Genomic DNA, 25,550 nt, shown 5'->3' with positions numbered 1-25,550 from the left:
GTTTAATGTATGTACAATATACAAACATTTTTGACAGACCATTAACACCTATAATCTTGTAAATATTTGCAATTTTCTAGATCATAAATATAGCTGCATAAGCAGTTCTTTCAGAACATCATTTATACACCATTAAAGGTTAATTTACAAGTTAGTACCTTATAGAAAGAAGATATGTGGGCTTTATGCTCACTTTCTGTAAAGGGAGACTAGTGTCTCCAAAAGCAATTTGTAGCTCTCCTGTGGGTCTGACTGGGGTCCTATTCAAAGTACTATTTGAATTCTTTTCATCAGCTCATGTTCACAGCAAACTTAATCTTCTCTTTTGGATGGAGGGAAAAAAAAAAAAACAAAGGGGAGAGAAAGATCTGAGTTCTTCAGGCCATACTTCCAAGCATCCAACTGTTTATTTGAACAATCTCTCTTGACACCATTCTCATTTGTCATCGGCCCTCTGATACCTGCTGTTGTGCCCTAACCTCCATCCTGAAGGGCTTCCAACAGTTCTAGACTTTAAGACCCTTTAAAGGGGCCAACGAAAGCCTGACCTCTGAAGCTGCCATTGTGTGACACTACATTTTGTAAAGATCAAAGAGAGTAAGGCAAAGAGGGAGGGAAATTTTTTTGTGACCTACCATTTCTTCCTCCAGCCAGGTAATACAGGAATTCCACTACAGATGGTGATGGAGACTCAGGTTCCTGTAGGAGCTGTTCACAAATTATGGGGACAGAAAGACACTGTGGAACCCTGGGAAAAGGGTTGGTAAATGTGGGTCAGATCCAGGATGGGAAAGCCACAGAATGAGGTCGAGTGACCACAGAGGATTTGTGTTGTCTCTAAAGACGCTGAACTGTGTAACTTATTCAATATGCCGGAGCCTCTTTTGCTCTACAGCAGGATGCCATGGATATCATTGCCCTTTTTTTCTGAAATATGAACAGCCAGGCCTGCTGGCTACATGCCGGCCTGGCCTAGCATGGGCATTTTTTATGCATCGTAAGCCTACCCTGTCTATTAGACCTCCCAAACTTAGAGGATTCTCAGCATTTTCCAGTAGTTCTTGTTTTCAGAGCTCATTATTAAAACACCGGAAGCAATTTTCAAAAAGTTTGCACTCTCCTCCCTTCCTGCTGATTTGGGGAAAATTCCCCAGCATGTCTCCTCCCCCCCCCCCCCCCCCGCGCTCTTCAACCCTCTAATCTACCAGTTCTCAGGACTGGACTGGCAAGACAAGCCCTTCCCACAGTTGTAGTCCTGCATAACGTAATGTGAGGAGAGCACCAAACTTGGAGTCTCGAGGTTTGGATTCTAACCTTAGCTCTGCCCCTCTCTGACCTTGGAAAAATGACTCCCACTTAGGCCTTGGTTTTCATTTGTAAGTCACTGCTTTGGGCACTTAGTAAGATGGCTTCAAAATTCCTTTCCATGACTCAGTCTGTCTTCTATGGTTCCTCTTACTTAGAATCAATAAAACCTTTCAGTACTCTCCATTCCCCTCTACAAATAAGTTGTGGAATTGTTTTTTGGTGCTTTTTTTTGGGGGGGGGTGTAGTAAACAGTATAAACCTCCCCCAAGCCCTTCTGCTAGCCCTCAAGCCTTGGCTCTATCACCTCTGACTTTCTACCATTTTTCTGTGCTCTTTCCATCTGAATCAAAACCCCTCTGAACAGTTTCCATCGCCATTTTCTCTGCTCTACATCTCCTGCTTCATGCTAATTTAATGTTACCAGAAAATAATTATAATCGTTGATACAGGCTCAAGGGTCTTAACGGGAATTGCAGATTCACAGATATTCTGAGAATCGACTCAAGATTTGAGCAATGTTTAGTGAATTTGGAGTTGGAGGCCATGGCTGGGGATTTGGAGAACCTGAATGAGACGTCTACAGCCTAGAGGTCAAGTGTAGGACTGTATATGCAAAGGAAACAGTCCAAAGGCCAGTACTTGATGAAGAAGCGATACACAATAGGGGTGTACAACCATGAGGAGCATCTTGCTACATGATTTTCTCTGAAACAGCCAAAGCTGAAAACTTTTGTAATCAGTACATGATGAAATTTAGTTTTGTTGACATTTTCCACTTGTACTGAGTCATAATTAATACTGTTTATCTGAGTTGGGATAAGGAATATGATAATGTTGACGGTGGGTTATTTACTGTTCCTTTAATTCCTGGTTTATAGCTTCTCAGTCAGGCCTTTCTGTACCAGCACATTTTTTGTACTCTACACTTGAAGGTAATTCTGTGGCCTCCAAGATGAACCTTGTTGAAGTTGTGAGTCTCCGTGCTACTTCTCCCTGAGCCTTCCACTCTGTCTGCCCCTTCGGTACCTCCCTGCCATCTAGAGCTCCCCACCCTCCATACCTTTCACTCAAGACCCTGTTCTCATCTTTCTCCTGTGATGGTTCTCGGGGTGATGACCTACTCAAGGCACAGTCTCCACTGGGCTGTTTTCAGCTGTTCCTCCTGAGGGTCCCTAACTCTATTCAACTCTGCATCAATTGAGCTTTAGGCAATGTGTCAGGCTACATGACCTGAGTTTGTTGAGGACATTCCTGCCAAGTGCTGTGATTTCATATTATGCCCTTGGTTTTAGCTCAATGTCAACAGATGAACCACACACAAAGAATGTTTCTGTGTCTCTTGTAAATTTTGTGTTGAAGCCCATACATAAAGACTCCTTATGTAAGGAATTGTGTGATGAATTTTTTTCTTAGGGTTTAGTACAAAAGAAAACGTCATTATTTCCCCCATTAAGAATTTTGCTTGAGTTTGGTAGTTAATAGGAGCCACAAAACTCAAGAGTGTTGGAGGAATATTCTCTTGATTTCAGAAAGACACTTATCATGATTTCCTCTTCTGCCTGCCTGGGTTACAAGAAGCCCTGGATCTGGCTCTGCACTCCAATGTCATTGCTTCTTTGATGCTAGTTTCTGAATAGATTCAACACTCTTCTTTCCTCCCCTCCCTCCTCTACTCCTTTCTTGGTCTCTGCACTTTATTTCTCACTCTTCCCACTTCTCTGACTCCAGTGCTTTGTGGAAGGAAGAGAGATTAAAATAATTCATCTTCTCCAAGTAACATGTTACTTACAGTGGCCTTCTGGGGCAGGAATGACTTAACCCAAGGCCCATCACAGACGTTCTTATGAGAGGCTCCTTCAAACAAATGAGAACAAGGCAAAAAGGTCTTCGAACAAAGTTCAGAAAATATAACATACTCCAACTGCCTCTGAAATTCTCAGAAAATGTTAAGGATATCTATCTATAAAGTACTTAAGTCAAGAAAATAAATGCACATTGACATTCAGAGAGGCTGGTGCTCCAAAGAGCTTTTGACATCATCCCAATGGTGGGGTCCAGGGGTGAATCTTGCAGGTGCTGAGGTCAGCAAGTGGAGGTGAGGTTGGGATGGTGAGGAAAGGGGAGGGTGGCCTTTCCTACTTCCCAGAGAAGACTAAAGGTAGCTGCCTGTTCTCCTTCATCACTCTGCACTCAACCCTAATGCCTTCTCAGCTGAAGAGGCCCTTCAAGCATCACTGACTTCCACAATGACCCATTCATCTTCGTCAACAGACCTACCAAGCTCCTTCCCATTTGTCTTCAGTGTTTTGAGTGAAAGTGAAAGAAATACTTTTGGAGAAAAAATGTTTATCGGCCCATGTTAACTGGATATCTGAGAATGGATTTTCTCCTTCTCTTGACTCTGCTTCCTCCTGTTCATTCACAATGTTTCTAGTATCCTTCTGCATGTTGGGGGAAAAGGCCACTGATTGTCCCAAACCTACATGCTCCAGACAAACAATTCAAATAGGAGAAGAAGAAGGAGGAGGGGGAGGAAGGGGAGGAGGCAAGGGGGGAGGGGAACAGGGGGAGAGGAAAGAGAAGGAAAGACCCTGCCTCTGTCTATATTGCTCATACACCGAATAATGTGAAAGTACCATGGCTGGCCCTGTTTCCAAGGTCACATGCCGACCCGTGTTCTAAGAGCTGAAATCAGAGCCATGCAGTGCCTGGTCCAGCTTCAGTACATGGGCCCATGTGCTCAAGGAGGGGTTGATGGCAGAAAAACTACAGGTTACCACATGAATACCTGCACATATCTTCTTTGCTTGGGATGTGTGAATCATCCCATTTTCTTTAAAAATCCATCTTCCTTAAGAAAAACAAATATATATTTCTTTCTACTTATGTGACCTACACTCACGCACATGGCATCACTTTGCTCTTGCTTGCAATGTTCTCAAGTTGTATTTTTCCTATTCATCTTACAGCTAACTGTAAGATCCTCTAGGACAGGGACAGTGCTTTCTCTTTATTTTCTGTTCTTCCTCCTCCTGCCTGGTGTTCTTCATTCATTTTCTCAGTCAGCAAATTTTTGTTGAATATTGCATACCACAACTGTGCTAAGCAAGCTCTGGAGATTAAAAACATAAATTATAAGATATGGGGATGAGGACATAGCTCAGTAATAGAACACTAGTCTAGCATGTATGAGGTCCTGGGTTTAATCCCTAATACTCCAAAAAAAAATGGTGCTCAGAATTTTTTTTTTACAAATAATTGAACCCCATTCTTTTTAATGTATCTTCTGAGCTATAGCTATCATGGTATCTCAGTGAGATAATATATGACTGGTCCAGTCATTTCCCCATGATCCTCAGATTTCTCAAGTGTGAAATACAAAGATTAACAAAGAACTCTCCAAGCGCTCTGAGTCATGACAGACATGTGCACAGGAAGTGATGCTCCTCAAAAATTCTTTACCTAATTACCTCCAACTTTGGTTAATTTATTAATTAATTCCAACTTAGATTCTACTCTGACCCTCCCTCCACATAAAAGACAAGAGAACACAAATTCTTTACACTTCCAGACAAGTTGAATGTACCTTTTGACACCATTCACAACCTTTCTGGTATATTCATCATAGTCATCCATTTTATTTGTATGTGCTCTGCAACTTGCACCATCCTCCCCAGTGACTCTTGGAAGCAGGCAAAGAAGGAGTCACCCCTCACTTTGCAGAAGAGAAAGCTGAGGTGGTGATATCCTAATGGTGACCGGCCCTAGGACCTAGAGCTCCTGTGAGTATCTGGGCTGCCGCACAGCCTGACAGCACAGTGCCTTTTGTAGAAAGTCTGCAAATCATGAGAACGGAGTCTGTGAACTTTGCAGGATAAGTCAAGATGGCTTTGGTGAAGCATAGTTGTAACCCACAGCATAATAAGGACTTGGCAAGGACGCAAGGAATACCAGGAACAGAGTGTCTGCAAGGAAAATGCCGCAGAATGTCATATATCAAGCAGCTCTCACGGTCTGGGAATGAAAGAAATTAGAGGAGGGAGAGAATCACACCATGTTAGGGGCCCTCCATTCTGTGAAGTTCTCCTTCAGGTCCTTGTAAAATCCAGCCATGCTTTCTCTCATTCCCTCAGCCCTGTCTTTCATTTTTAAATCCAAGCATCTGCAAAATGAAACCTACTACACATGTTTCTGAATCATTTACACTTAACTCATCAAGCTCTGTTTAAGAAGAATCAATCTGATAGCCAAAAATCATTTGGAGTCTTTTTTCCTTCTCATAAGTCATTGAAAGCTTTGTTCTATTGGCACGGTCATGCTTGAGTTGAACACATGTAACGAAGTGGGGCATCTATGGTTAGTAGAGTCTCTGTGACGATGGAGTTCTAAAAGTGGAGCCCCAAGAATACTGAGACAAGACAGCTAGCCCATGGCCAGGCCCATGTGGACTACTACAAGGACCAGGAAGAAGCAAATAGGGTTGTAGATTTGAAGTAAAGCATTCCCCTGTCTGCCCAACCTCCAAAGATATAGGAAAGGGAGAAGAGCCTTACAACTGCTGGCTCAGGGGGGACAATGATCCCAGGGAAGGGGGTCATTCTCACAAAGTAAGTTGTCCATATTTGTCCATATTAATGTACCTGAGTCTGGGTACTTTTATAAAGTAAATAAGTTTATTTAGTTCACAGTTTTGGAAGCTAAACATCCAAGATTAAAGTCAGGCAGTCCTCTCTGTTCTGTCTCTGGTGAGGGCCTCATGGCAGTTGGTGGAAACATGTGCAAAAGAGATCACATGATGAGACAGGAAGCCAGAGAGATTCAGGAACTAGGCTTGATCTTTCTATAACAACCTACTTTTGCAGAAACTAACCAAGGCCCCATGATCACTACATTTATGGATGTGAGGGCGGCACCCTCAATGTCTTAACAATCTCCCAATAAGTCCCTTCTCTTGAAGGTTCCATCACCTCCCAAATCCACCACAAAAGACCAATCATCCAGCACAACGGTCTTTGACAGACACACTTAAATCATACTCAAACCAAAGCACGATGGTAGTTTGGATCTAGAATTGGCTCATGTGTTAGGCAATATAGCAATGTTCAGAGGTGGAATGAGGAGATCATGAGGGCTGTAACCGCATCAGGGGACAAATTCATTTGATGAAGCAACAATTTGATTACCGAATGGTAACTGTAGGCAGCTGGAGCATGGCTAGAGGGAGGAAGTAGGTCACAGGGGTTGGGCGGTGGCCTTGGTGACTCTGTCTGTCCCTGGACCCTTCTTGTTATTCTCTCTCTGCTTCCCAGCTACCTGACCTGAGCAGCTTTCCTACACCATAACCCTCCGCCATAATGTTCTACCTCCTCTTAGGCCCAGAGCAATGGAGTCAGCCAACCATGGACTGAAATCTTTCAAACTATGAACCAAAATAAAATTTTCTTCCTCTAACTTGTTCTTTTCAGGTCACAGTGGTGTCAAGCTGACTAACACAAGCACTGTCCTAGTTACCGTCATCCCTCCCCTGGATGCCTAGTTGGTGGCTCTGCTTCTCATCTTGATACTCCTTCAGCTCAAATACAAATCAGAGCATTACCCTTCCCTGGCTTAGAATCTTCCAGCGGCTTCCCAGAGAACTTTGAATAAAATCCAGTTTCTTTTCCATAGCTAAAATATGCATAATGACCTTGCCTTGCCGACCCCTCCAACATCAGCCCCTGCTCCTTATCCTCATTCACTCTACCCAGCCAGATGTCTTCTGTGCTCTGGCTAAAACATGTCAAGCTCATTTGAACTTCAAGGTGAAGGAAGCTAGGGCTGACCCAACACCTGGGGTATTCCTGGCCATGTGCCTCAGGCAAGCTGTTCCCGGCCTTGAGCCTTATACCTCTTTTGCAAAACTGACCTTCTCTGCCTATTAAACAACTCCCCATGCCCCTTCCCTCCAGGGTCTGCAACCACCTTTCTGTTTTCTGTTCCTATGAATTTGACTACTCTAGGTACTTCATAAAAGCAGAATCACAACATATTTGTCCATTTTTATGTTTGGCTTATTTCACTTAGCATGATGTTCTCAAGGTCCATATATGTTGTAGCCTTTGTCAGAATTGCCTTCCATTTTAAGGTTGAAAACTATTCCAGTGCATGTATGCACTACATTTTCTTTACCCATTTATTCATCTGTGGATACTTGGGCTGTTTAACATTTGGGCAATCGTGAATAATGCTGCTGTGAATGTGGCCATACAAATATCTCTTTGAGAAGCGGCTTTCACTTCTTGTAAGTATTTAGCCAGAACTGGAATTTCTGGATCACATGGTAATTTTAATGATTTAAGATATACCCCTGCTATTTTCTACCATGTAGTGGCTATGCCACTTTACATTCCCACTGACAGATACATTTTTAAGTGGAGACTGAAGGAAGGAAATGCAATGGCTAAATGGCATACCATGTAGGAGGGGGCCTGACTTGGCACTTGCTCTGACTGTCTGGGAAAATGTTCTTCAGTTTGTTTCCTTTAAATTGCTGCCAGGGAAAACAGATAGATGATGCCTGGATAAGGCCTCTAGTTCAACAGCCTAAATATTTTTTCTAGATAGAGCTGCTAATGCATCTTAACAGGGCAAGCCACCGCTTTAACACAGGAGACAGCAAATTCTAACTTTAACAAGACGTGTTGCACATGCCTGACTCTCTCTGACAAATACTTTGGTGGTGTTGTTTTATTTCCCTTTGTTTTTAAATATATGTAATACAATATATATAAAATATTTTGCATAAATAAATTCATACCATTTGTACATCCAGCATCCCTTTTTCATTTAATGGGATAACATGTTCATTCTTCTTGTTACAGACAAGCATTTGTAAATATCTGTATTAAATGAGTAAATAATATTTGGTTCCACAATTGGCTTATAATTTTCTTAGCCATTCCCCTGTTGTTCAACACTTAGAGTTTTTTTTTCTTCCAATTTTTTATCATTATAAATAATGATGGGGGCTGGGGATGTAGCTCCGGGATAGAGCACTTGCCTGACACATGAATGGTCCTGGGTTCAATCAACAAATCACTCTCCCCCCGACCCCCAAAGATTTAAAAAATAATGTTGTGAAACTCAAATCTTTGTCTGAATTTCTTGGGATTTTGAATTGAATTTTTAAATAAAAAAAATTAAGGATTTTGATGATATTGTCAAGTTGATTTCAATAATACTAATATAGATTCCAGGCAGTTAATCTTATTTAATCTTATTTTTATTTACATGTGGTATTAATTGTTACTCTGAAGTTTTTTGTGTTTGTCAACTGTAACAACAGTTATTAAATAAGCACTATTACTGAGATCTGAAGAAAATTTTTTTAAAAATATAAAGATAAAAATTAAAAGTAAAAAATGCTTATCAAAGTATAAGTTTAGGCTTGGATAAAAATTAAAATAGCTAATATTATTATACATTTGATGTGTTTCAAAAACTTTAAGGATTTATTGAAAAAAAAAGTCTTTTATTCTTGCAAAAACTGTATAGTATTGATTAGGGTATTTTCAGTTGCAATATCTAAACAACCACTCATTTAAGTATAATAACCTGGCCTAAGTTTGTCTTCAAGTATAGTTTAATTCACTGTCCCAAAGGATGATCAGTTTCTTACTCTAGTTCTTGACTCTGACCTCCTCTGTTTGCCTCACTCTCTGCAATGAATGGTTGCCTAAAAACCTGGGCCAAAGTCTCCTTACATCTCCTTTACTCTCACCAGGTCACAGGTCAATGGTCACAGTAAAATACAACTCTTTTTTTATTTGTTTTAATTAGTTATACATGATAGAAGAATGTACTATGATACATCATATGTAAATAGAGTATAATTTCTCATTTTTCTGATTGTACATGATGTAAAATCCCACCAGTCATGTAGTCACATAAGTACATAGGGTAATAATGTCTGATTCATTCTACAATCCTTTCTACTCCCATACCCCCCTCCCCTCTGTCTAATCCAAAGTACCTGTATTCTTCCCTAGCACCCACCCCCAGCCCTTATTGTGAGTTAGCATCAGCATATCAGAGAAAATATTCATCCTTTGGTTTGGGGGAATTGTTTTTTTTTTTTCCACTTAGCATGATATTCTCCAGCTTTATCCATTTACCAGCAAATGTCATCTTTTCATTCTTTTTAAAGGCTGAGTAATATTCCACTGAGTATATACATCACAGTTTCTTTATCTATTCATTTACTGAAGGGCACCTAGGTTGGTTCCATAGTTTAGCTATTGTGAGTTGAGCTGCTATAAACATTGATGTGGCTGTAATACACTGATTTTAAGTCCTTTGGGTATATGCTGAGGAGTAGGACAACTGGGCCAAATGGTAGTTCCATTCCAAGTTTTCTGAGGAATCTCCACACCACTTTCCATAATAGTTGCACCAATTTGCAGTCCCACCAGCAATGTATGAGTGTACCTTTTCCCCAACATCCTTGCCAACATTTATTATTGCTTGTATTCTTGATAATTGCTCTTAATAGCTTGATCTGAGACACATACAAGGTACCCAGGGCATGCAAACTGAATGGGTAGATAGCAGCATCCTAGAGGAAATCTGGAGCCCTATGACCAGGAGAAGAGTGGCTGGATGCTGAGCAGCAAAAGTAACCCTCATGCAGTCAGGTGCTGTTACAACCACGTTACTACAGTTAAGAAATCGGAAACCAGAGGACTTTGTTTTTCTTACTTCTCCAAGATCACACAGCTAATAAGTGTCAGAGAGCAATCCAAATGCAACCTCCTATCTGACTCTAGCAGAAATACTTGAAAGGCTTGTCAAGACCTCAAATCTGTAATCCTGAGGTGACCTTGTTCTAGTCCCTTTAGGGCTGGAAGTTTCCCTGGATTCTTCGCCTGGCTCTGGGTTTGTTTTCATGTGGTTACATGCATTCAGGCTGAATGTTTCCATTTCCTCTTCCATAGAATGAGAGTCTCACACATTTCGACTTCTAGTTAATGGACTCACAGTTAAGTCACCGGATTCAGAGTGCAGGCAGGTTGGGTTCAATTCTGCAAAATGCACCTTAAATATATCACTCAATCTTGTTGAGCTTCAGTTTCCTCATCTGAACAATGGAGTAAACTATAACCCTTTCTTCCTAAGGCTACCTAAGAATCCAGAGGAGTGAAGCACAAAACCTGTTTAGGTCCACATCCACATTCTTGTTGGTACCTAGCGGTGCTCAGCCATCAGTGAACATGGAAAGGCACCCTTTCCAGCACCTCAGGAGTTCACCAACCTTCCCAATCATCCCTGGAAAATGGGTGCTTACCATTTCAGATCCAGCGACTAAAGCTGAATGTGTCAGAGAGAAAGCAGGGCCAAGAAAGGAGGTTACTTCATGGCAGACACTCTAACCCAAGCTTTGAATTGAGTTTCATCTAATTACCAAGGAAAGGAATGTTCAAAAGAAAGTTTATTCTTATTCCTTTATTCTTAATAGCTTATCTCCCCGTAAATTCTTTCTTATTCATTATCTGTTTGGGCTCCTCATAGGCTATGTTTATGTGCTTCTGATGGGATGATTTTTTCCCCCTGAGGGAGCCCTATTTTCACTCCATTTTTCTTGAATTGTGGCAAGTTCAGTTTAAGGTTTATTTAAGGGAAAGGCGTCTCAGAAAAAAATGCACTCAGCACCCATGGTCATCCTGTGCTTAGGTTACTCCCCCTACCCAAAAACCCTAACTACAGAAATTACAGATAACGCAAGAGTCCTACTATCCAATCTCTCCCAGTCTCCCACAGCCACTCAAGAGGATGGCCAGCAATTGGTGGCTATTTGATATGTCCAAGTTTTGTTTAAAGACTTATTCATAAATGACTACTGCTTCTCTCCTTAAATTTCTTCAGGAACAAATCTAAATTCAGAAGTCAATTCCAAGATGTTTTTTTTATTCCTAAGAATCAGAAAGTCATTTTTTAACTTAATTCTAATTGTTCCAATAATATTCAGTAGAACTTGGCAATAAAATATCTATTTGAATTGACAACAATAAAATTAACATGCATAGCTTTCATCTCATTGTAGGGTGATGACTAAGCGCATCCTAAATAAACTCCAGTAATGAGAATTGTAGGAATTTACAAATCCAAATTCTGCAAGCTTGACTTGCAGGAGATCAGTCTTATGAGTTCTTTGTGTTTATTTAAGGTGGTTTCTTGCTCATTTATTGACCTACAGAGTTATCCTGTGATAGTAGAGTAAGATACAATGATAATAATTCTCTTACACTGATAAAGTGCCTACTATATGCCAGGTATTGTCCTGGGTGCTATATGTACATTTTCTTATGTAATTTTCATAGCAACTCAGAAATAATTATTCAGATTTCCATTTTACAGTGGAAGACATTAAAGTTCAATTGTGTTGAAAGTCTCATGATAAATAATAGGACTGCTAAATAAATAATAAGCCTATACTGCTTTATAATTCAGAGTGAAACCCTTCAGAGTCTGAGCTTTAAAATCTAGCTCGCAGTCAACAAATCATATTTTTTAGTGCAAAGGGTGCATCTAAAGATGTGAAGAGGGATTTGACCAAAGCCCCAAAGCCAGCAGTGTAGGTACATTTTCACAGAAGAGAATATTGTCATAAGATCTGTAACGTTTCTGACATGGGGACAGTGGTCTCCCCTTTGGTGGCATCGTTCCAGGTGACCTTTTCAGTACAGGACTCTACAAGTAAGATCAAGAGGTGCTACTGCTCTGCTTGTCGACACATCTGATAAGGGTGATTTAGAAACACTCGCTCCCTTGAAGAAGCACATGTTTATCAAGCAAGTACCAAGAGGTACACTGACTTTTTTTTTTTATTTTTTTATTGTTGGTTGTTCAAAACATTACACAGTTCTTGATATATCATATTTCACACTTTGATTCAAGTGGGTTATGAACTCCCATTTTTACCCCGTATACAAATTGCAGAATCACATGAGTTACATATCCATTGATTTACATATTGCCATACTAGTGTCTGTTGTATTCTGCTGCCTTTCCTATCCTCTACTATCCCCCCTCCCCTCCCCTCCCCTCTTCTCTCTCTACCACCTCTACTGTCATTCATTTTTCCCCCTTGTATTATTTTCCCCTTTCCCCTCACTTCCACTTGTATGAAATTTTGTATAACCCTGAGGGTCTCCTTCCATTTCCATGCAATTTCCCTTCTCTCTCCCTTTCCCTCCCACCTCTCATCCCAGTTTAATGTTAATCTTCCTCTCATGCTCTTCGTCCCTACTCTGTTCTTAGTTACTCTCCTTATATCAAAGAAGACATTTGGCATTTGTTTTTTAGGGATTGGCTAGCTTCACTTAGCATAATCTGCTCTAATGCCATCCATTTCCCTGCAAATTCTATGATTTTGTCATTTTTTAATGCAGAGTAATACTCCATTGTGTATAAATGCCACATTTTTTTTTTATCCATTCGTCTATTGAAGGGCATCTAGGTTGGTTCCACAGTCTTGCTATTGTGAATTGTGCTGCTATGAACATCGATGTAGCAGTGTCCCTGTAGCATGCTCTTTTTAGGTCTTTAGGGAATACACTTAGAAGGAGAATAGCTGGGTCAAATGGTGGTTCCATTCCCAGCTTTCCAAGAAATCTCCATACTGCTTTCCAAATTGGCTGCACCAATTTGCAGTCCCACCATCAACGTACAAGTGTACCCTTTTCCCCACATCCTCGCCAGCACTTGTTGTTGTTTGACTTCATAATGGCTGCCAATCTTACTGGAGTGAGATGGTATCTTAGGGTGGTTTTGATTTGCATTTCTCTGACTGCCAGAGATGGTGAGCATTTTTTCATGTACTTGTTGATTGACTGTATGTCCTCCTCTGAGAAGTGTCTGTTCAGGTCCTTGGCCCATTTGTTGACTGGGTTATTTGTTATCTTATTGTCTAATTTTTTTAGTTCTTTGTATACTCTAGATATTAGGGCTCTATCTGAAGTGTGAGGAGGAAAGATTTGTTCCCAGGATGTAGGCTCCCTATTTACCTCTCTTATTGTTTCTTTTGCTGAGAAAAAACTTTTTAGTTTGAGTAAGTCCCATTTGTTGATTCTAGTTATTAACTTTTGTGCTATGGGTGTCCTATTGGGGAATTTGGAGCCCGACCCCACAGTGTGTAGATCGTAGCCAATTTTTTCTTCTATCAGACGCCGTGTCTCTGATTTGATATCAAGCTCCTTGATCCATTTTGAATTAACTTTTGTGCATGGCGAGAGAAAGGGATTCAGTTTCATTTAGTTGCATATGGATTTCCAGTTTTCCCAGCACCATTTGTTGAAGATGCTATCCTTCCTCCATTGCATGCTTTTAGCCCCTTTATCAAATATAAGATAGTTGTAGTTTTGTGGATTGGTTTCTGTGTCCTCTATTCTGTACCATTGGTCCACCCGCCTGTTTTGGTACCAGTACCATGCTGTTTTTGTTACTATTGCTCTGTAGTATAGTTTGAAGTCTGATATTGCTATACCGCCTGATTCACACTTCCTGCTTAGCATTGTTTTTGCTATTCTGGGTCTTTTATTTTTCCATATGAATTTCATGATTGCTTTCTCTATGTCTACAAGAAATGCCGTTGGGATTTTGATTGGCATTGCATTAAACCTATAGAGAACTTTTGGTAATATCGCCATTTTGATGATGTTAGTTCTGCCTATCCATGAACATGGTATATTTTTCCATCTTCTAAGATCTTCTTCTATTTCTCTCTTTAGGGTTCTGTAGTTTTCATTGTATAAGTCTTTCACCTCTTTTGTTAGGTTGATTCCCAAGTATTTTATTTTTTTTGAGGATATTGTGAATGGAGTGGTTGTCCTCATTTCCATTTCAGAGGATTTGTCGCTGATATACAGGAATGCCTTTGATTTATGCGTGTTGATTTTATAGCCTGCCACTTTGTTGAATTCATTTATTAGCTCTAATAGTTTCTTTGTAGACCCTTTTGGGTCTGCTAGGTATAGAATCATGTCACCTGCAAATAGTGATAATTTAAGTTCTTCTTTTCATATTTTTGTGCCTTTAATTTCTTTTGTCTGTCTAATTGCTCTGGCCAGTGTTTCGAGAACTATGTTGAACAGAAGTGGTGAGAGAGGGCATCCCTGTCTTGTTCCAGATTTTAGAGGGAATGTCTTCAGTTTTTCTCCATTCAGAATGATGCTAGCCTGAGGCTTAGCATAGATTGCTTTTACAACATTGAGGTATGTTCCTGTTATCCCTAGTTTTTCTAGAGTTTTGAACATAAAGGAATGCTGTACTTTGTCGAATGCTTTTTCCGCATCTGTCGAGATGATCATATGGTTCTTATTTTTAAGTCTATTGATGTGGTGAATAACATTTATTGATTTCCGTATATTGAACCACCCTTGCATCCCAGGGATGAATCCTACTTGATCATGGTGCACAATTTTTTTGATATGTTTTTGTATCCGAGTCGCCAGAATTTTATTGAGGATTTTTGCATCTAGGTTCATTAGAGATATTGGTCTGTAGTTTTCTTTCCTTGAAGTGTCTTTGTCTGGTTTAGGAATCAGGGTGATGTTGGCCTCGTAGAATGAATTTGGAAGTTCTCCCTCTTTTTCTATTTCCTGAAGTAGCTTGAAAAGTATTGGTATTAGTTCCTCTTTAAAGGTTTTGTAAAACTCTGCTGTATACCCATCCGGTCCTGGGCTTTTCTAAGTTGGTAGTCTTTTGATGGTTTCTTCTATTTCCTCAATTGATATTTGTCTGTTTAGGTTGTCTATATCCTCCTGACTCAATCTGGGCAGATCATATGACTTAAGAAATTTATCAATGCCTTCACTATCTTCTAATTTATTGGAGTATAAGGATTCAAAATAATTTCTAATTATCTTCTGTATTTCTGAAGTGTCTGTTGTGATATTGCCTTTTTCATCCTGTATGCTAGTAATTTGAGTTCTCTCTCTTCTTCTCTTCGTTAGCATGGCTAAGGGTCTGCCGATTTTATTTATTTTTTCAAAGAACCAACTTTTAGTTTTGTCAATTTTTTCAATTGTTTCTTTTGTTTCGAGTTCATTAATTTCAGCTCTGATTTTAAGTATTTCTTGCCTTCTACTTCTTTTGCTGTTGTTTTGCTCTTCTTTTTCTAGGATTTTGAGATGAAGTATGAGATCATTTATTTGTTGGTTTTTTTCTTTTTTTAAGGAATGAACTCCAAGCAATGAATTTTCCTCTTAGAACTGCTTTCAATGTGTCCCATAGATTCCGATATGTTGTATCTGTGTTTTCATTTATCTCTAAGAATTTTTTAATTTCCTCCTTGATGTCTTCTATAACCCATTGATCATTCAGTAACCTATTGTTCATTCTCCAAGTGATGCATGATTTTTCCTTCCTTCTTTTATCATTGATTTTCAGTTTCATTCCATTATGATCAGATAAGATGCATGGTATTATCTCTACTCCTAAGAGTTGCCCTGTGACATAATATATGATCTATTTTTGAGAAGGATCCATGTGCTGCTGAGAAAAAAGTGTAACTGCTTGATGTTGGGTAGTATATTCTATATATGTCAATTAAGTCTAGGTTATTAATTGTGTTATTGAGTTCTACAGTTTCCTTATTCAACTTTTGTTTGGAAGATCTGTCCAGTGGTGAGAGAGGTGTGTTGAAGTCTCCCATGATTATTGTATGGTGGTCTATTAGACTCTTGAACTTGAGAAGAGTCTGTTTGATAAACATAGCTGCACCATTGTTTGGGGCGTATATATTTATGATTGTTATGTCTTGTTGGTGTATGGTTCCCTTGAGCAGTATGTAGTGTCCCTCTTTATCCCTTTTGATTAACTTTGGCTTGAAATCTATTTTATTTGATATGAGTATGGACACTCCTGCTTGTTTCCGAAGTCCATATGAGTGATATGATTTTTCCCAACCTTTCACCTTCAGCCTATGTATGTCTTTTCCTATCAAATGCGTCTCCTGTAGGCAGCATATTGTTGGGTCTTGTTTTGTGATCCATTCTACTAGCCTGTGTCTCTTAATTGGTGAGTTTAAGCCATTAACATTTAGGGTTATTATTGAGATATGGGTTGTTCTTCCAGCCATATTTGTTTATTTCTGTTACTAAACATGGTTTGTTTTCCTCTTTGATTATTTTCCCCCCTTTAGTGTCCTACCTCCCACTGTTGGTTTTCATTGTTATTTTCCATTTCCTCTTCCTGTAATGTTTTGCCGAGGATGTTTTGAAGAGATGGTTTTCTAGCTGCAAATTCTTTTAACTTTTGTTTATCGTGGAAGGTTTTAATTTCATCTTCCATCCTGAAGCTTAATTTCACTGGATACACAATTCTTGGTTGGAACTCATTTTCTTTCAGTGTTTGAAATATGTTATTCCAGGATCTTCTAGCTTTCAGAGTCTGGGTTGAAAGATCAGCTGTTATCCTGATTGGCTTACCCCTAAATGTAATCTGCTTCCTTTCTCTTGTAGCTTTTAAAATTCTCTCCTTATTCTGTATGTTGGGCATCTTCATTATAATGTGTCTAGGTGTGGATCTCTTATGATTTTGCACATTCGGCGTCCTGTAGGCTTCTAGGATTTGGGATTCTGTCTCATTCTTCAAGTCTGGGAAGTTTTCTCGTATTATTTCATTGAATAGATCGCTCATTCCTTTGGTTTGGAGTTCTATACCTTCCTGTATCCCAGTGACTCTTAAGTTCGGTCTCTTTATGTTATCCCATATTTCTTGGATGTTCTGCTCATGGTTTCTTAACAGTCTTGCTGAGCTGTCTATGTTCTTTTCAAGTTGAAATACTTTGTCTTCATTGTCTGATGTTCTATCTTCTAAGTGTTCTACTCTGCTGGTAGTATTCTCAATTGAGTTTTTAAGTTGGTTTATTGTTTCCTGCATTTCTAGGATTTCTGTTTGTTTGTTTTTTATAACCTCTATCTCCCTGTATAGTTGATCTTTTGCTTCTTGGATTTGTTTATGTAATTCATTGTTGAAGTGATCTTTCATTGTCTGATTTTGCTGTCTGATGTCTTCCTTGAGACTCCAGATCATCTGAAGCATGTATATCCTGAATTCTTTATCTGACATTCCATCTGCTGCAGATATTACCTCTTCTAATGTTGAGTTGACCTGCATTGCTTGTGGTCCTTTCTTTCCTTGTCTCTTCATACTGTTCGCGTTTCTTTCTGCTTGATGAAACTGTTGTGCTATTGAATTTTCCCCCTATATAATCATATTGCTCTTGTATAGTTGCAAAGTCTCCCTCGCAGGCATGGGCGGCGGCTCTGCCCCTCCTCCAATTGGGGCAATGTGCCTACCACGCCAGCAGGCCGCTAGGACTGTTCTGCCGGTCGGTAGCAGGTCCGCCTACCTTGCAGGCACGGGCAGCGGCACTGCCCCTCTGCAGGCCGCTGGGCCTGTTCTGCCGGTGGGTCACAGGTCCGCCTACCTTGCAGGTGCAGGGGGCAGCTCTGCCCCTCCGCGGGCTGCTGGGCCTGTTCTGTCGGTGGTCACAGTTCCGCCTACCTTGCAGGCGTGAGGGGAGCGGGCGGCTCTGCCCCTCAGCAGGCCTCTGGGCCTGTTCTGTGGGTGGTCACAGTTCCGCCTACCTTGCAGGCGCGGGGGGAGGGGGTGGCTCTGCCCCTCAGCAGGCCGCTGCGCCTGTTCTGTGGGTGGTCACAGGTCCGCCTACCTTGCAGGTGTGGGGGGAGGGGGCGGCTCTCTACACTGACTTTTGATTATCAACTGATAACTTTTTAAAAGCAACTCCCAATAAAAGCTTTCTTCAATGACTATTCATTGCAATATCAAAATGACCAAGCAGCCGGGCACAGTGGTGTACACCTGTAATCCCAATGGCTCAGGAGGCAGAGGCAGGAGGATCGTGAGTTCAAAGCCAGCTTCAGCAACTCAGTGAAACCCTGTCTCTAAATAAACATTTAAAAAGGGGTTGAGGATGTGTCTTGTGGTTAGGCACCACTGGGTTCAATCCCCAGAACCAAAAGAAACCAACCAAACAAACAGAATGACCAAAGCAGCTTGTGTCTCATACTAAAGTCTCATGTCATCTAAATACTTCCTCATAAACTTCCCTGGCATTCTTAATGATAAACACAGGGGTCTCAACTCAGGTCTGGCATGATGATCCCTGAGGAAAGAGAACAGATCCTTTTCTGCTGCCCCACACCCTCCCTCAGTCATCCCCTGGGACCTAAGTTTTCCCAAATCCCCAAATTAGGCATTAAGTACATGTTTATTCCACTATGATTTTCTCCTCTAATCTGGGAGATAAAACAACAGACAGAAATATCTGTTTGTAGTCTCCAAAGTAAACTTCAGCTTGTGGCTGATCTCCTCCCTCCCCTTTCATTTGACCTAATCCAAATGAGACAGCTTCTAGGGGAACTCATATGAATCTCCAACTCAGAAAAACCACTATGGCTTTAGCGACATGCAGAACATTCTGGACTTGTATTTGGTACATCACCAGCACTTTTTATTGTTGTTGTTTATAAGTCAGTTCTATTTCAAAAACAAGAGTAGATTAGGCAGAGGGGAGTGAATCTGGGGATCGGAAGGATAGTAGAATGAAACTGACATTATTACCTTGTGTACATATATGACTGCATGACTGATGTGATTCTACAACATGTACAATCAGAAAAATGAGAAATTATACCCCATCTACGTATGATATATCAAAGTGCATAAATGCATTCTACTGTCAAGTATAACTAGTTAGAACAAACTTTAAACATTTATAAAGTAAAAACAAAAAAAGAAGATGGATCTTTTATTGGCAACAGTGATTCTGAAAGTCGATGACCAACAGACTACTTGAAAGACAGTTAGAAAGATGCCTGTGACCGAACACAGATAATCATAAACAAACCCTGAAAGCACAAACATCAGAACCTAATAGGTACGCTGATACATTCTTCTTTTGTCTTGAGCAGCTTTGAAATGAGAAAAATTGTGAAACTACGACATTTATTTTGAAAGATGTTCAACGTGAATCTTAAAGGTGAGAGATCTATCTCATGTGACTATTTTTTAAAAGCTTTGAAATGAACAGTGTCTGATTCTTGAAGCAAAATTAATGGGACTTTAGATAGAGCCATTTTTAACATAGCTCTTAGTTTTTCTTCTTTAGTGAGATACTTCAATTAACATCCCTCCATATGCCATGCACTGTGCTAATGAGAGACTACTAAGTAAGGAAAGCATGACCTCTGCCCCCAAGGTGCTTAAAATATTTTATGCTGGAATAAAAGGGTACTGTGAATACGAACATGCTCCATTTAAAGAACTAAAAACCATGTCTGTTTTCCTACCTATTTTTCTATCATTTCCATTTCCCAAATAAAAGGAATTGAATCCCACAGAGCAGAAATAAAAGTGTGTGCTAAACACCATTATTTTTCCTTGTGATGCTTAAAAGCAATTTTCTGTAAATGAAATTTAGGTAGAACTTACTAATACTAAAATTTGTGATATTATCAGATACCCAAGAAGCATAAGACTTCAGGCTTCTTGGGGTTTCTCCAAATAGTCTTTTGTTTTTATAGTTTGAAAACTGACAACACAAAGACAGCTTTTGACTTAGCATCCAGGGGTACAATAACACACCTGGTCCTCCTGCCTGTGTTTTTTCTTCCAGTCTTCCCCCCCTCTGTTCTTTCTCTTTGTTCCTTTTCTGAGGAAATTCATATATAGAACTTTTGCTCAGAACAACTCAATGAGTGAGATAACAGTCTCTACTGGCAAGAAAGTGGCAGCTATTTCATTTTTGTTGGAAGCAAGGGTAGTTGTTTTTTAGGGTTTGCATAAATTTCTTTTTAGCAAATATTCATATGGCATTGTGTGAAAAGCAGTGGGTTTAGAGTGAGCCAATTTGGAAGTTTTGTACATTTAAGTGACTCACTTATCACTGGGGGCCTTGATTTCCACACCTAAAAATTGTGGTTCCCAAAAGTGTGCTACACATTACAAACACCAAGGGAGCTTTCCAAAATCTCAATGCCCAGGTCACAGGCCAGACCACTTAAATCAGGACATCCCATAGTGGCATCAACACACATGCTGCTTAAGGACCCCTGTGCAAAATGGTTAGAAGACCACATAGAAAGCTACACTGCATACAGTGTTTTCTTCAGCTCTAGTATTCTGACTTCCCTGGGTCTCAGAGTGTCTGTTTGTTCATTTCTGTTATGAGAGTCAAGCAATTAACAACAAACCTATAGCTCCGGGATAATCCCAATCAAATTCCATAAAGCTTAATTTTCTGTGTCAATTTGACTGGGTGAAGCAATGCCCAAACATTATTTCTAGGTATGTTTCAGAGGATATGAGCATTTGAATCAGCAGACTAAGTAAAGAAGATCCATCCTCACCAATTCATCATTCAATTCATTCAGGACTCAAATACAACAAAATGCCAAGGAAGGACAAATTCCTTTTCTTTTTTCTTGAAATGAAATAGCCATCTTCTCCCACCCTCAGATATCAGAATTCCTGGTTCTCAGGCCTTCCACCTCCAAAACTTACACTAGCATCCTCTCTTCCCTCCCTTTCTCCCCCCCAACCCCTAAGTTCTCAGGCCTTTATACATCTTAAGTTCCCCTGGACTTCAGGCCTTTGGACCCAAACTGAATTATACAGTCAAATTTCCTGCTCCCCTGCTTGCAGATAACATATCATAGGACTTTGTGGGCTCAATAATTTCACAAGCTAATTCCCATAGAAATCCCCCCTGCACATATGTGTGTGTGTGTGTGTGTGTGTGTGTGTATCTCCTCTTTGTTCTCTTCTTGTGAGATCCCTAATACAAACTCTCAGTGGGATTTTTTTGGTTGAATAAGTCAATTTTTAAAAATTTATGAAAATGCAAAGGATCTAGAATTGCCAAAGCAGTCTTGAAAAAAATAAGTTGAATGCTTTAACATTATCTAACTACAATAACCCAGATCTGTGATATTAGTATAAGCCTAAACAAATAGATCAAAATAATAGATGGTACAATACTTGGCTCTCATTTATATATCAATTGATTTTTTCCACCAAAAGTGCCAAAGCCACTTAATCAGAAAAGGGAAAGTTTTTAAATGGTTCTGAAACAAAACTGACTAATAATTTAGAAAAAAAAATCTGAATTCCTACCTCAATCCACATATAAAAATTAACTGTATATGAATATGAATATAAACCTAAATGTATAAACTAAAATGATAAGGTTTCCAGAAGAAAATGTAAGACAAAAGATTTGTAAGGACTTCCCAAATAGGCCAACAATTACAAAAAGATAAATACTATATTATCTAATTAAAAATTCTAAAGACTCCAGTAAAAACAATATATGAATAGGCAAGTCACAGATTGGCGAAAATATTCATGTTAGATAAAACTTGTATTCAAAATAAAAAGCTCTTAAAACTCAACAACAAAAGTACAAACAACTCAATTTTAAAATGAATAAAAGACAGGGGACAGAGTATAGCTTTGTAGTAGAGCACCTGCTTAGCATGTGCTAAGCACACCCTGGATTCACTCCACAACACCAAAACAACAAAAACAAGAAGGCAAAGATTTAAACAAACACCTCATAAAAGATGTAGAAATAATCAGCAAGCACATTTTTTTAAAAGTGCTCAAACTCGTTAGACATCAAGGATATGCAAATTAAAATCACAATGAAATATCCCTCTCACACATTAAAATGGCTAAAATTTAAAGACTTGACAACACCAAATGTAGGCAATGATACACATCAGCAGGAATTCACATACATTGCTAATGGGAGGATAAAATTGTGTAAATACATTAGAAAACTAGTGATTGCTTATAAAATTTAACACATATGACAATTCAGCAATTTCATTCCTATTTACCTAAGATAAATGAAAGCACATTCCATAAAAGGACTTGCATCTGAATGTTCAAAGGAGTATTATTCATAATAACCCCCAAATGGAAACAATCCAAATATCCATCAACAGATACAAAAATAAACAAATTTTGGCTTATTCATACTTAGCACTAAAAAGGAATAAACTACTCATATAAACAATAGCATGGAAGAATGGCAAAAATAATGTTGAACAAAAGAAGCCGGACACATGATTTGCAGGCCTCATGACACAGAGGATAATTCTTTAGGTGACTTTATAATGTTGAAACTTGCCTGTATATCCTCAGTGGTATAAACTTAAAAAAAAATTAAATTACCCCCCAAAACAGAAAGCCAGCCACAAAAGCATGTATAGAGTACAGTTGCATTTGTATAGTGGTAAAAATCAGAGAATGGTTGACTTTTTGTGTGTTAGTGGAGGAGAAAGGTGTAAGCAGCCTGGGACTCTGAGACACTGAAATTGTCCTGTCTTGATAGGGGTGAGGGTTCCAAATACTTGTTAAGATCAGAGTAAATACTGAAGATCTGTATGTAAATTATACCTTAAAAATTAGAATAAAATCACTTTTATAAACTATAAAGGGCTATGTAAGTCCTAGGGAGTATTTTAATTGTTAAAGTCTTTCAAGAAGAAGAGAAGTTTGAACTGGGCACAATGGTGCACACCTGTAATCCCCCAGCAGCTTAGGAGGCTGAGGCAGGAGGATCATGAGTTCAAAGCCAGCCTCAGCAACAGCAAGGTACTAATCAACTCAGTGAGACCCTGTCTCTAAATAAAATACAAAATAGGGCTGGGATGTGGTTTAGTGGTTGAGTGTCCCTGAGTTCAATCCCCCATATCAAAAAGAAGAAGGAGGAAGAGGAGGAGGAGGAGGAGGAGGAGTTTGAGATGCAGAACTTCATATGGTGCTGATTATCCAGTTTTCATCTGGGCATTTGAAGTGACAGGATCCAATAAAATGAGTTTATTTTATAACTCACAAAATGAATGCAGTGCCCTCTGGTCCATTCTAACCAGCAAGTAAAAAAAGAAAAGAAAAAAAGGCCTGGTACCAGGAGTACTTTATACATAAATGTATGGAACCTTGAATTTTGACAAAGTGTTGGCACATCCACTTTATGTATTGCCATCTTGGCATTTGAGTGAGGTATTTTAGAATTGAAATGGAAAAAATAGAAGTTTAAGACATGTGATGCTAGAAATCACATTCTGTACACCAAATTCTATGAATAACTGCACAAAAGAAATTAAAATATGCACAAGAGGCAAAAACTGGGTTAAATATATTGTGATATGTCAAAGTCTCAATTAAGAAATTCTCCAGGAACAAAGTCCCCTTCTCAACCGACATCACATTTTAACACATACAGATACACACAAACACACACACAACATGCACCCACCTCTACACACGTCCATAAAACACAGGAAGAAGCATAAATTTGAATGACAGGTCCCTGCAGCAGTGTTCCTGCTGGGTGAGCCACAGAGTAGATACCCAGGAGAAAACTACTAGCTGTTCCACTTCTAACCATCCTGGTTTCTAGTAGGAAAGGCTATTCTGAACAAAGGTGTAGGACCAGCCAGGCAGGCTTGCTCAGACAACAACCAGCATTCCTTGGGAGCTTTGCATGGGATGTAGAGATCTGCCTGTCCTACACAATCAGCCTTGAGTGCTTTCCACACACTTCTCCCTGTCCCCAAAATCATTCTGTCAGAGAAGCCCTAACCTAGGTTCAGGTCCATACATAACACAAGGAGCTGCTCCTGCAAAGCTCTTAACTTGGCAATCAATTTACAGAGGGCAAGCTTATGGAGGTTAGCTCTTTTAATCCCAGTACATAAAACATAATAGGTAAATAGGTGCCACACAGGTTTTATACACAATGTGGCTCAATGGGTGAATATTCATCTCATACTCATTGTAGCAATTAAGTGAGTAATATATTTGAAAGTTAAGTGAGACACCTAATATGTAGGTTGAATACAGCTCTTTTTTCCCTTTCTCTTTACAAAGTTGTTTTTTTGTTTGTTTGATTTACCTTCTGGAAACTGTTCCCTCTTAACAGATAATGTCAACCCAACTCCTTTCAAAATAGGAAATAATCTGATATTATTTACAGCTCTTGAAAGACTAATGACACTTTTATGTGACTATGTTACGGTTTATGAGTTTCTTCAATCAATGTTTTAGTCCATTTTCTGTTGCTATAACAGAACACCTGAGACTGAGAAGTTTATAATGGAAAGAAGTTTATTTAGCTCACAATTCTAGAGCTTGGAAATCTAAGATCAAGTGGCTGCATCTGGCAAGGGCCTCATGCTGTATCATAACACAGCAGAAGGGCAAGTGGAAATGTGTGAAAAAGACAAAACACTAAGGGTAGCCTGGCTTAATAACAACCTCTCTCAAGAAAACAGACCCACTCTCCCCAAAAAAGGCATTCATCCCATTTAATGGCCTAATCATCTCTTAAAGTCCCCCCCCCACTCCAACAACCACAATGGCGACCAAATTTCAACAAGTTTTGAAGGAAACAGAACATATTCAAACCCTTTCAACTAGCAATAAGACTTTCAGACACTTTTGATCAGGAAATTAAATTCTCCAGACTCTGGTATCCGATCAGAGTTCCAGAAATACTTGGATACTTTGAGTGTGTTTATGAAAGTGAATATGGATGCTTGTTGGCAAATATATGGATTTATGTGTGGAAGAGGGAGAGGAGATACTGCTTAAATCTTCGATAGGCATGCTCCCCCTTTCATACATACAACATGTTCAAAACTTATGAGAAAACTAACTTGCAAAAAAAGTGGATTTAAATACTCTAAATTCCATTCCTAGATCACTAAAAAATAATATGAAATTTCCAAATGTAACTCAACTTGTAATTTCACCTTGAAAAGTTTGAGTTGAAAACACTCATTAGGATCTTTCCATTTTCTTCTTTTGTTTTTTTCCCCTCACACAAACTTCTTAAGTCTAAAAAGTGTTCAATCAGGGCTAACGATTTCCAATTTATAGTGATTAAATCTCACTTAATTTAATAGAATATTCCAGCATAGGAAAAGCCCAGCTCAGAATAGAATGTGATGAAAACCCTGAGAGTGCAAAGTAGGGTGCCTCGTGGGGGCGTGTTTTCTTTGTGGAATTTTTGTCTCAGTTTTACATGGGAGTATGTGCATTTACTGAGTCATAATGTAAAAAAGTGCTTCTTAATGTAACTCAAAGATGTTTAGAGACCTCCTCTCCATATAATAGCACAAAATATCCCCTTACAACAGAGTTGAAAAAATTCAAATCTTGTAAAA

The sequence above is a fragment of the Marmota flaviventris genome, chromosome 17, assembly GCF_047511675.1.
Source record: "Marmota flaviventris isolate mMarFla1 chromosome 17, mMarFla1.hap1, whole genome shotgun sequence".
Lineage (NCBI taxonomy): Eukaryota > Metazoa > Chordata > Mammalia > Rodentia > Sciuridae > Marmota > Marmota flaviventris.
The sequence above is the reverse complement of the archived record's forward strand: the minus strand, read 5'-3'. Positions refer to the sequence as shown.